Raw genomic sequence first — 15,834 nt, 5'->3', positions numbered from 1 at the left:
ACAACATAGCGCGAACACACGTCGTGATGATGGAGAAGGTAAGTTGGAAGAAAGCTCGTCTAACATTTTTAGGCTAGAACATTTAATATATAGCCCATCGTATACATTATTATTGATGCAGTCAAAAGCTCTACAACTACTTTACAACCAGGCCAGAAGCTTTGTCTCAGTTTGGCTAGCTTACGTTATCTGAAACTAAGGTAAATGTTGGTGGGTATGGGAAGGAATGAAGATGTATTTCTTTATTTTAAATACATTTAAATTTATTTATTTATTTTATTTTAAACTAGATGCGAAAGTTCGTCGAGACAAACTTTAAGTTGGCTTGAGAAAGTTTGGACCAGAAAGTTTTTTGCTAGGCGGTTGCTAGGATGTTATGGGTGGTCGCTATGGTGTTGCTAGGCGGTTGTTAGGGTATTCTGGGTGCTTGCTATGGTGTTGCTAAGCGGTTGCTAGGGTATTCTGGGTGGTTGTTAGGCGGTTGCTAGGGTGTTCTGGGTGGTTGCTAGGCGGTTGCTAGGGTGTTCTGGTTGGTTGATATGGTGTTGCTAGGCTGTTGCTAGGGCATTCTGGGTGGTTGCTAGGCGGTTGCTAGGATATTTTGGGTGGTTGCTAGGGTCTTTTGGGTGGTTGCTAGGCGGTTGCTAGGATATTTTGGGTGGTTGCTAGGGTGTTCTGGGTGGTTGCTAGGCGGTTGCTAGGGTATTTTGAGTGGTTACTAGGGTGTCCTGGGTGGTTGCTAGGCGGTTGCTAGGATATTTTCGATGGTTGCTAGGGTCTTTTTGGAGGTTGCTAGGCGGTTGCTAGGGTGTTCTGGATGGTTGCTATGGTGTTGCTAGGCGGTTGCTAAGGTATTCTGGGTGGTTGCTAGGCGGTTGCTAGGGTGTTCTGGGTGGTTGCTATGGTGTTGCTAGGCGGTTGCTAAGGTATTCAGGGCGGATGATATGGTGTTACTAGGTGGTTGGTCGTTGTCACAGATGGTTACTATGGAGTTTTTATAGAGTTCTTAGCATGACCTTGGCATGTTTTAACACTTCACTAATCGCTATTAGCATGTAGCTATTCACTGCTAGCATGTGTAGCATGTTGGAAGTGCTGTTTGCTAGCATGAGTCAAAATAGCCAAACCTCATCTCTATACGATGTTCTGATACAGAGATATAGGTCTTGCTAAACGGTTGCTAGGGTACTCAAGTTTGGTTGCTATGGAGTTGCTTGGGAGCTGGAAGCTTTAAACTTAAGAAATTTAAAGTGGTTTGAAGTTTAAAGTAGTTTGAAGTTTGAGTTTAAACACATTTCATAAGCTGGAGTGTGTAATCTTGTGTACACACACACACACACACACCTTAATAATACTCTAATATGTAATTTGTTCACAATGTCCCACCACACAATAAATCATTAGCCTATACCATTTCGACTAGATACTTCAAAATGCAAAAAGGTTTGTTTTTCCAAACTGTTTGGAGCAATTTGTTATATTTTTGTATAACTTATTTGTAATTTTGAAATATAACATTAAAGAGTATTTTTGATGTGATGAATTGCTCTGTCATTTGTCAGATTTACCAATTGTTATAATTTCAATTTGTGCTGGTTAATTATGAACAATGGGTAAAATTGGGGGGCGGGGACAGGTGGGGGCGGGGCTCCATTAGGGCTCCTCCCCTAAACGCATGTGATCTCACTCCAAGCTTTTGATAAAACTTGAGAACCCTGTTAATACGTTATTCGTAGTGACCCATGATAGATTTATTTTGTGTCTTTCCTAGAATGGGCAGTTTGTGACTTTGCGAGATAAACAACATAAAGTAGCACTGGTATTACAAAACATTCAGTGACACATACCAATCAAATACAGACATGACACAAATAACACGTTTATTAAAATATTAGGCCTAATGCACTTTAATTCGTTTAATTGATATTTTAAATATCACAAAATTAGGCTATTTATTTAGGATTTTGTGGCACAATTACGTCAGTAGGCTACTGTCAGTCACTACTGGAGGTGTCGCAACACGGTGACATGTTCCGCGACTCGGTGTCAGTCAGGTGTCATGTCAGTGTCAGTGTCGCGATGTCAGTGGCACATGCCAATAATGTCAGTGACACATGCCACTATCCACTGGCACATGCAAATGAAGACCGGATGTGCCACCGGATGTGCCAATGTGCATAGTGACATGTGCCATTGGCTTCTGTGCGTCAGATGCCATGTCACTTAATGTTAAAACTGCTACTGAAAACCTGGTGACGCCTATGCACGCGAAGTCCTCAAATCAAGCAACAGCAAAAGAAGAAGAGTTCGACCAATCATAGCGCTGGATTCATCCCCCAAATAGCAAGCGGGGATGATAGACAAATGCAAAAGGCCTATCATTAAAAAGAGACTGAAAATCGACACCAATAAAGAATCCCGCTCGATCCCCCTTCCACTCCCGCGCCCCGCGGCCCGCCGTCTGACTGATTTCATTAGCGAGGACCGTACAGTAGTCACAGTACTTCTGACTCCTGAAGGTAAACGTTGGCCTGGGGTGGATGTGGAACGTTGAAATATTGTATTGAGTTAACCTAACGTTAATCCTATGGATTCGATGATCACACGGATCGCATGGATTATCTTAAAATACTCCGTTCTTCATGGTCACTCAGAAAAGAGGAAGACATCATTCAGCCATGCAAATAATAAAATGCTCAAGTAATGCTGAACAATAAATCTTAATAAACTTGAAATCGCTATGGTTTAGTGATTATGAAAGTGATGTGATTTGTGGATTACTGATAAGCGCGAGTCTGGAGAAACAGGCGTTTATTTATTCATTCTCAGTGTTGAGAAACGTAGCCTTCATGTGTTACGTTATTGTGTTAATAATAACTTAAGTACCTAATTATGTTACATATTTATTTTGTATGAAAACTAGCGCGTTAGTTGCGGATTAAAAAGTAGCCTACCGTTGTATCAGTGCTGCACGAGCTCTCTCTCACAAACACGGACGCGCGCACACAGAGAGAGAAGATAATTGTAAAATGAAAATTGACGGGCTAAGTTTAAATTTTGTTCTTGCTTGTTTGTTTTTTTCTGTCAAAATGCCAGAAAGCATTTTGGATTATCCATCCGTGTTTTTAAGATTCGTTAAATGACGGACGTTTTACTGTTAACACAGCCCTCATATGTCGGATTCGTCTAATTTATACTTGATATTCTTTTCAGAATAAGTGATTCGTTATGCTATTATTGGACTCCTGTCTATTCATCCTCAACTGTTTTCTATAAATATGTTTATATTGGCTAACATTTATTCAGCTTTTTTTTTTTTACAGTTTTCTAGGGGTTTCTTCATTTTAGACTAGTTGACCAGCACACATTTTATGCAATGCAATATAATGCATGTGGGTCGTCGTCGTCGTAAAAAGTAGACTGAAAGTATACTTTCTTATTTTTAGTTTGAAAGAAGTATACTAATAGCACACATGAATAAACTTCTTTTTCGTAAGGGCTGTTGGCCTTCAACTCTGACAACTGCAGTGTAATGAAAGGATAGCACCATTCAGTCATCACAAAACTAAAAGCTAGTCAACCTTATGTCCAGGATATGGGTTGCATATGCCACCTTGCCCAACTTGCCACAGGCTGTGGCATCAAGGCTATCAAGGCCCCAGTCGAGGATTTACTTGTTGGTGTATATGGCCACTTTGACAAAAGGTGAGTATAAAAGAGGAAAGTTTGACTGTCCTGTCTTGGTCATTTTAGTTAGAGTATGATGGATGAGTTTATCTTTTATTACAATGTTCTGAACAAATTCTACATTTCCCTTAATTCTGTTATCCCTATTTATTGTCATTGTTTGTGTTTCCTTGTACAGTGCAAAAAGATGTGAGCTGTATAAAGAGTTTGTTGAGTTTACAGACACAGACACACTGAAGCTGCTCAGATACTGCAGTACACGATGGCTCAGCCTCCACATCTGCTTTGAAAGAGTGCTGAATCAATGGGCTGCTCTGCAGGCTTACTTCAGCAGTCATGAGGATGAGAGGAGTGTTAAAATCAGGAACCTGGCGGGCTACCTTGATGATCCGGAGATAAAATTCTATTTTCTCTTTCTGAGTGCCGCTCTTAAGCCATTGGTTGCATTCAACGCTGCCTTCCAGGTACACTGTTAGACTTTTCAAGGGTTTTTTACAGTAACTTACTGGCAACACTGTTGCCAGTAAGTTACTGTAATTAAGAGTTACAGTACCAAACCGTATTTCAGTTTTGTGTAATACAGTGCATTACTGTAAAAACGAAGCTAATCAGTACAGTGCATTACTGTAAAAACTAAGCTAATCAGTACACTACTGTAATTATTTTTATTTGTACTAAATATAAATTAGATTTGATAATTTTGATATAAGATTAATTTTATTTTTATCCTACATAAGTACTACTTTCATACAAACCAATTAGACAAAGTTATCACAAAATACCATTTCCATTTTTTTATTTAAAACATTTCATATATATCACAAAATAAACATGCCAATGCTGGAAATGATGTGTGAAATTTTTACACATTAATGGGTGAGTTAAGAGACAACATTTTTTGTGTTAATTTTAACTCATTCATTGTGTTAATGATTTTAACAAAGTAAATATGTCAGAGAGGTTAGCACAAAGATGTGTAAACGTGTTAAATTAACACATTATGTGCTGTCCTTCACTGCAAACATTTTTGAAAACATACATAAAACCATAAACAAAACATTAGCATTTGACTAAATGAATGTAGAGTCATTGGTTGTTTAGCTTATACAAGTATTATAATGAAATATCAACCATTACATTCATAAAACTGCAGAATATAAATACATTTTTAAGCATTCAAAAAGGAAATGTCCAAAACAGGACAAAACACAGTTCTTTTCACAATACAAGACACATAACCCCATCTTAAAAATAATTTCACTTATTTCCAAAAATGTGTTGGATTCATGTACACTGGTGGCCAAAAGAAGTATTTAAGTGTCGTAATGTTTTTGAAAGAAGTCTCTTTGATGCTCAAGAAACATTTCTTATTATTATCAATGTCTGACTGTCTACTCCATCTTTTCTACAGCATAGGAGTAAAAGTCATCATCAAAATAATCTTTAAAAAGCCAACACAATGTTTTTGTCCACCTTTGTGAATAAACGAACTTCTCCAAAGATTGGTTCCTGTTCAGAACTTGATTGACAACATCAGAGTGTTCCCTGGTCTGCATGTGTGCCCACAAACACAAATGTACTCAGTCCTTCAGAGGAGATCCCGGTTCCAAAACTATATGAGAGAGAGAGAGAGAGAGAGAGAGAGAGAGAGAGAGAGAGAGAGAGAGAGAGAGAGAGAGAATATTAGTGTCACATTATTTTTAACCTCCTTTTTTGTTAATTTTTATTATTATTTTCACAAAAACTTAAGAATATATATTTGTAAACAGCTTTTGTCAATAAATAGCATACAAAAGAACTAAATTAAATTATGCCAAATTAAATTTTAATACTTACAAATCCTAAATTCTGTCCAAAAATGCTGAGATCCATAGAGAGAAAGACTGAAATCGATGAGTTTAGCCCATTTCAGCTTGTCTGCAGTGAAGGAGTACCTGTTTGAGACAAATACACAGTAAGATACATGCAAGAAATCACTGTGTGATGATCGTTCTCCTTCCTACAGTAGTTAACCCACCTGTGCGCTAAAATTAGGACCTTCCTAGTCAGGTGGAACTGCAATGGTAGAGAGTCTTCTGGCTAATAAAATATAAAAATAATGCAAAAATATAAACTTAAGTTGTTTAGAATGCTAGATTTGGTCTGAATGAATTAGTGAGAGTTTTACTGCAGTGCATACCTGGATACATTTAATCTGGTGAGACTGAACAAAGACAATGGTCCATCTTCTGATTGGTTCATTTGCTGTGTAATAAAGTTAGACATAATGCAAAGGTCACTTATTTGATATAAAGTTAGCCAATTTTATAGAGATTTTATGAGATATTGTAAGCTACCTAGTCTGCACCAGTGGCTCAAAAGCAATTTTCACATACAGTATGCTAATCATTTCAGTAAACTTATCTCAAAATATATCACAAATGGGCTGGCCTAACTTACCTCTGGAATCTTGCTAAGTCACTGGCGCGAATTGGTGCTTTGTTGCAGTTGCCTTTAAACACAAAAATGGAAGTAAATATTAAATTCCATTAAAAAAAAAAAAATATATATATATATATAATATGGTATAGTTTGCAAACTAATGCTAAAACTATAAAGGTTCTCATCAGTAAACGCGTTGCTCGTTGGCATATTTTAACTCGACAATTCAATAATCTAACAAAGTGTGTAAAATGAAACGTTAGCTCAGTTTACCATGGTAAAGTTCGTTACCGCCATGTTGACGACGAGTAACGTCAGGCTAACGTTAACGTTATAACATACGTTAAACTGGGCACAATCCTGTCAACACCCAGTCTATGGTCAACATACACAGAATGTTTTTTTTTTTCTTTGTTTTTTTTTTTTACCTTGCTTGCTGATCCCTCTCTCGGTGAAGTGAATTCCGTCTCTTCCCCGGGCCAGACACGAACGTCGCGATCCAACAAAAGACAGACCATTACCTGTCTGACGCGACACGACAAATCCCAGACAGTGAAGTGATGCGCCGCGGCCGTTATATTTCTGACGTAGTCCGATACGAGTCCAAGCGCTCGCGCTAGTTCTTACAAGGGATAAACAGGTTTGCATTTAAAGGTCCGGTCGCTTCAATGTGTCCAATATAGACAGCCTCTGGCTATTATAGCGTTGTAGACACGCGGTGTAAGGCAAAAATTAGGAAATAAAAAGCACGGTGGAATGGTGCCAGCCAGAGAGGCAGTTACGTCAAATACAGTAGTATACAGCAAATTTAAAAAATACAGTAAGTCTCTGTATGTGGTGTTAGACGTCACAGAAAATTCCCATGATGCAATTGGAATCACAGTTATTTACTGTAAAGAGAAATAGCAGTATAATACTGGGGGATTTAAAGTAAATAACTGTAGAAATTACAGAAAAGTCTAACAGTGTAGGTAGGATGAAAGGTGGAGCCATTACAAAAAGTGTAAATGTCTTTTTATTTACATTTAATTTTTACCCATGTTTTAGGCAGAGGGAGTGATGATCCATAAGCTACACAGTGGGATGACAAGACTGGTCAAGAGATACTTGGGCTACATTGTTCCAGCTAGATTGATTGTGGATACTCCTGTCAGTGAGGAATTCTACAGACAAGAGCACCAGCTGACAAATGAGGATCTCTTCATTGGAGCTGAGGCCAGAGCATTCCTCGAAAATGAAGAATTCTCCTCCATGTCAGTGACAAGAATATATCAGTAAGTTGTAGCTTGTGTAATAATCATACCTAGATGCTTCATTTGTCTACCTTCATAGTTCCTGGTTAATATATTATGTGATTATGTGGCAATTGTGCTCTTAGGACAGTGAGAGCTTTCTATGTGGAAGTCATTGGGAAGATGCTGAAGGCCTTTCTCTTACAATCTCAGCTGCTTAAAGACCTGGGCCCATATACATAAAGAATCTTAATGCAAAGAGTAGCTCCTAGTGACAAAATTCTAAGAAAATTCTTAGAAATTTGGCCGTTTACTCTTAAAATTAAAGAAAAAATCCTAGTAAAGAACAAAGTAATTCAGAAAGCATCTTAACCCTTAAAAGAGGTCTTAGGGTCAAAATTGTTAGGAGCACGGACGAGGACTTTTAAGAGGCTTAAGAGTTTCTTTAGCAGAGGAGAAAATGGCAGAAAGACGAAGAGGGAGAAGAATTGCAGACAATGGATGACAGTGATTTAATAAGACGCTATAGATTAGATCGTGCAGGGATCATGTTCGTGAATGATCTTATTAGAGACGCGCTAACATCTCCGATACAGCGCAGAAATGCCATAGCGCCAGAAATGAAAGTAATCACTACATTACGATATTTGGCAACTGGGAAAATTCCATGTTTGATACATTAAAACCAACATTCAAACCACCGCTTAAATAGACATGCCAGCAATCAGTGTAACTGGAAAGACTGGAACAATTTTTATCATTCTAAGCCAATCAAATACCTTATAGGAAATTAACAGCATGGTAAATAAAAAAAGGATTTATATACACATATATAATGTGTGTGTGTGTGTGTGTGTGTGTGTGTGTGTGTGTGTGTGTGTGTGTGTGTGTGTGTGTGTGTGTGTGTGTGTGTGTGTGTGTGTGTGTGTGAGAATGATCAAATAGGAAAAATTATGCATGTAATTTCAAAGTGAAGGCTTAGAATAGACCCTATACTTAAAATCACTTTTTCTTTCCTTCTTGGACAACCAACCAATCACAGTCTTCAAAAGATTGTGTCATACATAGCAACGGGGTCAACCCCGCCTCCTCACTAAGATGAAAGTTTTTCTTTTCCTTACTCAGAGATGCTCTCAGATCGGTCCCGAATCGCTTTTAAGCTAAGACTCCTACGTCAAAGTTTTTAAGCTAAATTAAGAGTTTTCTTAGAGGATTCTTAGAATCTTTATGAATACGGGCCCTGGAGGTACTGAACCCAGCATCTCGCCTGGATATCTCTCCTGAAACAGGTAAAAAGTATTGTAGGAATACTCATTCAGTACTTTCACGTGACCAAACTGAATATTTGTTGGAAATTTGTTCATACTACATAGTGGCAAGGCTAGGTCGCATGTTTCCCCAACTGAAGTTTGAGGATCCAGATAAATTGAGAGGGGAGTTCACAGACTACCAGGTCACAGACAGCAAAATGTTGCCCCAGGAGCTGAGAGTTGACAGATTCTGGGGCCTTATAGGGAGGAATGAGACCAGGTTCAGTGAGCTGGCTAGACTGATGAAAGCATTGCTCTGCATTCCCCATAGCAATGCCTCCTCAGAGAGGAGTTTCAGCATGGTGAAAAAGATAGTTACAGAAAATCGCATGAGCATGAATAACAGCACTCTTTGCTCTCTCCTATCCTGAAAAATAAACCACACCGGTTTGGTTTCCACTCCGTCCAAGAGGGCACTGAGAGCAGCTAAATCTGCCACATACAATTACAACACTTCAAAAAAAAAAAAAGTGAGCACATATACTCATGTTTACTAAACATACTGTACTTATGTTTACAAAAGATAGATACAGTTATTGATGCTCAAGGAATGAACTGTAAATAAATGTGTTAAATGAGTTTGTACCACAGTGTTATATGTGTTTGTACCAGTGTTAAAAACCATACAGTGTTTGTACCAGTGTTTTGTTGTAATAAAATTACAAATTTAAAGAAATATGAATAAATTAAGTTATGTATTCATTTATGGGTATTGCAATGTAAATAATACACTTAACACGTGCAGTACACTTTACAGCATGAGCCTACCTCTTGCTATTCTCCTAACATTTCTGCTTTTCCATGAGCGCCACCTCCTGTCAGCGACTGAATTTGCATTTTCATTCAGCCTGTCTGCCATTGTTTTTTTTGTGTTTTTGTGTTTTCATTGTTCTGAAACAGAGATTGTAAAACAAAGATGGACGATTAATGTCCAATTCCTGTAGAAAACTGTATGCAAACTATACCAGAAACGGCCGCTGACATCTCTCTCTCTGAAGAAACACGATTCTGTGCAGTTATGATGCAGTAATGAGATTGATCCACAGCATCATTGTCCGCCCAAACTCTCAATCACATAAAGCACATAAAGATGAACTACTTACTGTGATTTATAATCAACAACATTAACAATTAACATTAAAACCATGTTGAATTTCAGTCCATAAAAATGCAAGCCCTTAAAATAAAATGCATTAAAATGCAAGCATGGTTAATGCAATGCATATTTTTTTCAAGTTGTGCAATTCAACAAGCTTTTTTGTTTAAAAAACTTTTGGCATTACTTTACTTCCATAGAAAATGTACAAACCTATTGGGAACAACTGTTCTAAGGACCTGTGAAAGTTGTTTTCAGTGAAGGCAAGGTTCACACCAACAAATCTATGTTTCAATCTATGTTTCATATTATTGTATTATTATTATATTATTATACTTCATTTAAGCACACAGAGATTTGCAGACTGGTGAAATAATCTGCACATCTCTGTGTGTGACAAAGATATTTGATATGTAAAATGCCTAGCATAACTGTTCTGTTCAAAAAGTAAATGTGGTATCACAGAAAACACTTTGTCCGATGTCATGTGACTTCCTGAAACAGTTGTTTGTGCATATAAAAGGGTCTACAGCGAACTTTCAGGCATTTTTGGACCTTTGAAGTTGGACAGATGCCACACACACACAAAGCCATCAAAACTCAGGTTTGACTTTATTTTTTTAATTTTGATTAATTTAGTTATTATCAGTTTGTTTTCAATTATCTTCTTAAAAACAACATTTATTTACATAAAACAGTATATTTGAGTAAGACACAACACACACTTGGTGCATTACACATCGACAGGCTTCTAAAAGTCAAGACAGCATCCAGTAGTGTTCGTGTGCTTATAGGCTGCAGAAATAAAGACTATAAAAACACTATTGTAGTACTGCTGATAAAATTGGGCATTATGAGGATTAGTAAATATTTATATAGCAAGTTATTTATATAGTGGCTTAATATTATCATTAAACCATATTCTAGACCAGTGGTTCCCAACCCTGGTCCTCTAGCCCCCCAAAACTGCACGTTTTAGAGTAGGTGTCTCCCTACTCAGACATACCTGATTCAACTCATCAGCTCTTTAAAATAATCTCCAAGACCTGAAATGGGTGTGTCCGATAATAGAGACACCTAAAATGTACAGTTCTGGGGGCTCCAGGACCAGGGTTGAGGAGCACTGTTCTAGCCTAAACTTTAATTTCGTCTCACATGTTGAAAACAAAAGGATCAATAGCACAGCGGCTTTTTCATTAATTATTAATGATTTGGAGAGATTGCTTGGAAATATTAAATATAACCCTTCTTGATCAAATAGGCCTGCCTCATATCATAATTTAGTTTTCTCGATACTGCGCATGGCTTGTCCATCCCCTCTCATTTTACAATGGAATTCACTGCAAAATAAAGCAACATGACTTGTGTATACATTAGGGCTGTGTTTTGGCAAGAATCTGGCGATACGATACGTATCACGATACATGGGTCACGATTCAATATATTGCAATATATTTCGATACTGTGTATAAGGCGATATATTGGGATTTTCTTAAAGTAAAATATATTAAAAATATTTAAAAAAAGACATGATGTGCATAAAAGTCAAAGAAGTTTACTTTAGGTAAACAATTCAGTACACAGAAAATCAAACCGCCAGTTTGGGATTGTGGTTCACAGGTTCTTAGTGAGCAAATTTTTATATGCTCAAGTAGGCCATAATAAAAGAAAATAGGTACATAGCCCCTAGTCACAATACAAAACAACAACGTGAACTGGACGAAAATGAATGAAAGTGGATGAAAGTGAACAAAATGAATGTGTCATATTGAAATCAAGTTTTATGTGATAAAAGATTTTAAAAGAACTGGACGCGCGAATGAGGCGAACCGCGCCGCGCTAAACGCCTCGTGCCGCAGGCAGGGGCGTAGCTACGTGGTGGCCAGGGGGGGCCATGGCCACCATTGGTCAAGGCTCGGCCACCCTGCCGGCCCCCCCAACCTCACGGCCCCACCCCCAGTCTCAGGAGGGGGAAAATAAATTTAATTAAAAAAAAAAAACCTCCTGAACAGAAACGGTCTAAAGGAAGCTGAAATGTATGCATTACTATTTTTTTTAATCAAGTCATTTGTCACTTACGCTACAAGCCCCATATTAGCAACATGTTGGGTCACGCCCCCATCAACAGTGCAAGACATTACGTGCCTGCATTCTGACAGCGCTTTAATGGAGAGTAGCAGCTAGACTAGCACTGGATACCACTAACACGTGAGTAAGTTGGTGATACTTGAAAGCATAATTGAAATGATAAGATTATATTGTTATCTTCTCACTCAGTTTAATGTGTAAGAATGTGTCGACATAGAGGAAGGGTGGCAGAGTGAGTTGAGTAGGGCTGCTGCTATTTTTGCAAACTTGTATGATTATCTAGCGCTAGCTTGCTAGCTAGCTTAATTCAATTCCAATGTGTCACTTAGGGCCGTTACATAGTCAACGCGAGCAACGCGAGCGACGCGCTCCCGTAGAGTCATAGCACTGAACGCCCGTCTATTTCGCTTCAAAAGCTCGCTTTCGCTTTGGACGCGCGAATGGATTCAGAACGTTCAAGCATCGAACTAGACGCGAATTTGACGCTCTTTTCGCGTTTGGTGTAAACACCGCATAATAACAGGCTGCAATGTCAAGATTGCAATGCTGGAATGTTTGTGTCAGAGAGAGAGAGAGAGGCGCGGGCGCGATCGAACAGTGGAAACAAAAAACTTACTCCGTCATTTTGTTCAGGACATCGTTAAACTTATATTTATGTAAAACACAACATTGTGCTTTTGTCAAACTGTAACCTACAACTGTCACCCAACCAAAATCACACACACACACACACACACACACACACTGACACACTTAGATGTATATATAAGCTCGCATAATTTTTCCTCTTCGCCCGCCATTGTATTCAAACCTTCTTCTGTAAACATAATATACTTGAATTAATGTACAATACTTGCAATGTCGCCCCCACCGACAACGCATAATAATAAATTTAATATTGCACTTAAAATGCTATGGTTTACCTAAATAAATTATCGCCTAAATGACAAATTATGTGTCTTTCTGTCATTTGCACTAAAAACATCCCCGTCTCATGTTAAGGTCCCTAACCCCTCACATAATCATGACACATCGCACTCGCACATTTTCTAAGCACCCATCCCAATAACATGGATTATCAATAAGACATTATTAGTGTCCACAAGGAAGTTCAATCCATTGTTTATGGCCTGACGAGCCGTGGGAAAACCGCTACTCTGAGTGACGTGGTGCGTGAGTTTTAAAATAGTAGTTTTTGACAATCAAGTGCCACCCCAAATAAAAGACTGGCCCAAGCTGGCCCCCCCAGAAAAAATGTCCTGGCTACGCCCCTGGCCGCAGGACCTCCAGACGCGCGTAAATGCGTCTTTGCATTGACTTAGCATTGAAATCACTCGCGCCAGATGCTCTATTCGCATTTGGTGTGAACGATGCATGCGATTACATTTAGAAATAGACAAGCTTTGTTTCCAAATGCACCAAGCAAAGATATCCTTTCAGTTGTATAAACTTTTATAAAAACCAGCCAATATAATCACAATAAACACATCCAAAATGAAATATTTAACATATAACAACTGCACAACGTCTAATTTGTAAACAAAATGATTTACGCACTAAATCCAGCATAAACTCCGGCACAATTTGCATATGTTTAAACTCTCAAGACAGACGTCACATCCCGAACCTCACAGCAATTGGCTGCCGACTGCGTATTTCGCTTGATATTTGTATAAAGGAACTGCCCAACTTTTTGACGCTCTCGGTCGCTCTCAACGCTTTCTCCGGTCCGCTGTCAATCCTAAAATGTCCAGTGGACACGCACCGTTATAGGCGAGCCTGGCGAGGACACTATGGTGCGTCTCAGCATAGCTATCTAGTGGTAGGGATTTAAACAACATAAAAGTGAACCACTGTTTTACGGTCTTACCATGAATATTTTTGGACGTAAAAAAAAAAAAAAAAAAAAAATAAATAAAATAAAATCGATATTGCGTTTTTGAAAATCGATACAGTATTGCAAAATAAAATATCGCGATACTCAAGTGTATCGATTTTTTCTTACACCCCTAGTATACATACTGAAAAATGTATTTGGACTTTGTTGTTACCAAACTTGATGGTAACAAAGATGCCAAATTAAGCTGCACACTGAATTGCATAACATACTTGTAAAAAGTAAACTCTGCTTCAACCTAACTTATGTTATGGATGCAGACTGCATGAAGAATCAGTTTGCATTGTGGTTTCCTGGGTATCATGTGATTTACTTGAATAAGAGGGCAAACTTCCGTTCTCTCTGCAAACTCAAACTCTGTTGAACTGATTGTCTGTCAACACCAGTGGTCTCCCATCCCCCAACACTCATTAGTAGAGACTCTGAGACCTGAAATGTGTGTGTCAGATGAGGGAAACATAAAAAAAAAATGTACAATGTTGGAGGGCTCCGGGACCAGGGCTAGGAACCACTAGTCTACACTATGAGCTAAAAATGAATTCACCCCTTTCAACACTTCAAGTTTTGTTTGGTTCTGTTTTTTTTCTGGTGATAGATTTCTAAATACTATCAATGTTAAGTGGTGCAAGACCTGGGGCCTCATTTATAAACGTTGTGTGCGCACAAAAGAAGGCGTACGCCACTCTCTACGCAATAATTGGTATTTATAAAAAGCAAACTTGATGGGAAAATGTGCGGTCCTTCACGCAAACTCTGACCCAGGCGTACACACAAAAACGGGTGAAATGAGAAATGGCGACACCGTCAGCAGATGGAAGAAACGCGTGAAAGTGTGTGAAACTGTAGACCGTTGTGTAAAAGAAATGGCAATACCGCCTCTCATAAATAACATGAAGACTTCACAAAGAAAGTCTTACAATTAACAACCTACACGAACACCCGTTTGATTGATCTGCAGTGTAAAACAAACAAAAATGAAACGAAGATTACAACAGAAATGCAAATTAACACATATTTGCAAAAATAAAAGTGAATAATAATATTTCTGCAATAATATTGGCATATTATAGCCTGGCTAACGTCAGACCAAGTCTCATTTGAGACTTGGTCTGGGAACCACGTGTTCATTTTCTCGTATTTGAGGCGTGGTTTACGAATGCCCAGGGCCGTTTATTGGGCGCTATGAATGTCTATCAAATGCGCCTGTATGTAGCTCATAGCCAATCGCTTCAATTATGCCAGATGACGTATGTAGAGTGACAGAAATTCAACGAGGAAAAAGACGATGGGTCAGAGATTTCTTTGTACACGATGGCGTTTAGCGAATATTACCGTTTGTGCAAGATAAACATGAGGCTAGAAGGTAACGTCGAGTCTGATGCCATGTTGGATCCATAGATATAAACAAACTGCTTCGGTGTCGTCATCGTCTTGCTGCTCCCTCCCCGTTCTGTGATTGGTTCCCTTTGTCAGGGGAAAATCTAGTCCATGGTGTCCAGACTGCCTAGCAGTGTGAATAAAATCGTGCTGCGAGCAAGGCAGTATGGGGAAACCCAGTCTAGGCATGTTATGCAATTCATCCTCATAACACATCTGTAGCTTGGCTGCAGATGCACAATGGCTGATCTTGTGTTTTTTTGCATCGACTTTGATGTCCGACCATTTCTTTTTTATTTCGGCCACGGTCGTGGTTGTGAGGCTGCAGCATTAACGGCGTCTGCAACCTTTTGCCACTAAAGTGCCTTTTTGGCATTAGTAATGCCCACACTGTGCCCTCCAAACAACATTTTACTCCTCTTTTCCACCTCACCAACAATAATTTCCACTTCACATTGAGTGAAGTTACGTTTCTTGGTTTTCCTCTCTGTTTGCCATGATTTCGCAATCGATGAATATTAACTTGTGGGCGTTTCACGGACTATTTATGGGCAACTATGGGCATGACATGAAGCCGCAAAAGCTGCGCTACATTTAGAATTGATTGTGATTTATTAAGGGAAATCTGCGTAGGATGTGCGTGCGCACGGTTTTATAAATCCGAATATTTCTGTGCGTATGCACGTCCTACAGTATGTTTCATCCGTACGCCACTTCTGACGCAAA

At 38.8% G+C, this 15,834-nt stretch overlaps 1 protein-coding gene and 1 long non-coding RNA gene across 2 annotated transcripts in view; one reads left to right on the top strand and one right to left on the bottom strand.

Moving 5' to 3' along the window:
- The window catches only part of LOC311287301 (GTPase IMAP family member 8-like), a 446,844-nt gene that overhangs the window by 91,379 nt on the left and 339,631 nt on the right, over positions 1 to 15,834 (top strand). The window lies entirely within an intron of this gene.
- On the bottom strand, positions 5,867 to 6,622 carry LOC311305758. Its single transcript, XR_014630066.1, has 3 exons — positions 6,537 to 6,622; positions 6,127 to 6,178; positions 5,867 to 5,931 (listed from the first exon to the last, which is right to left on the bottom strand). It is a non-coding gene; the product is annotated as an uncharacterized lncRNA (long non-coding RNA).

The sequence above is a fragment of the Rutilus rutilus genome, assembly GCF_951802725.1.
Source record: "Rutilus rutilus genome assembly, chromosome: 1".
Taxonomy (NCBI): domain Eukaryota; kingdom Metazoa; phylum Chordata; class Actinopteri; order Cypriniformes; family Leuciscidae; genus Rutilus; species Rutilus rutilus.
The sequence above is the reverse complement of the archived record's forward strand: the minus strand, read 5'-3'. Positions and strand labels throughout refer to the sequence as shown.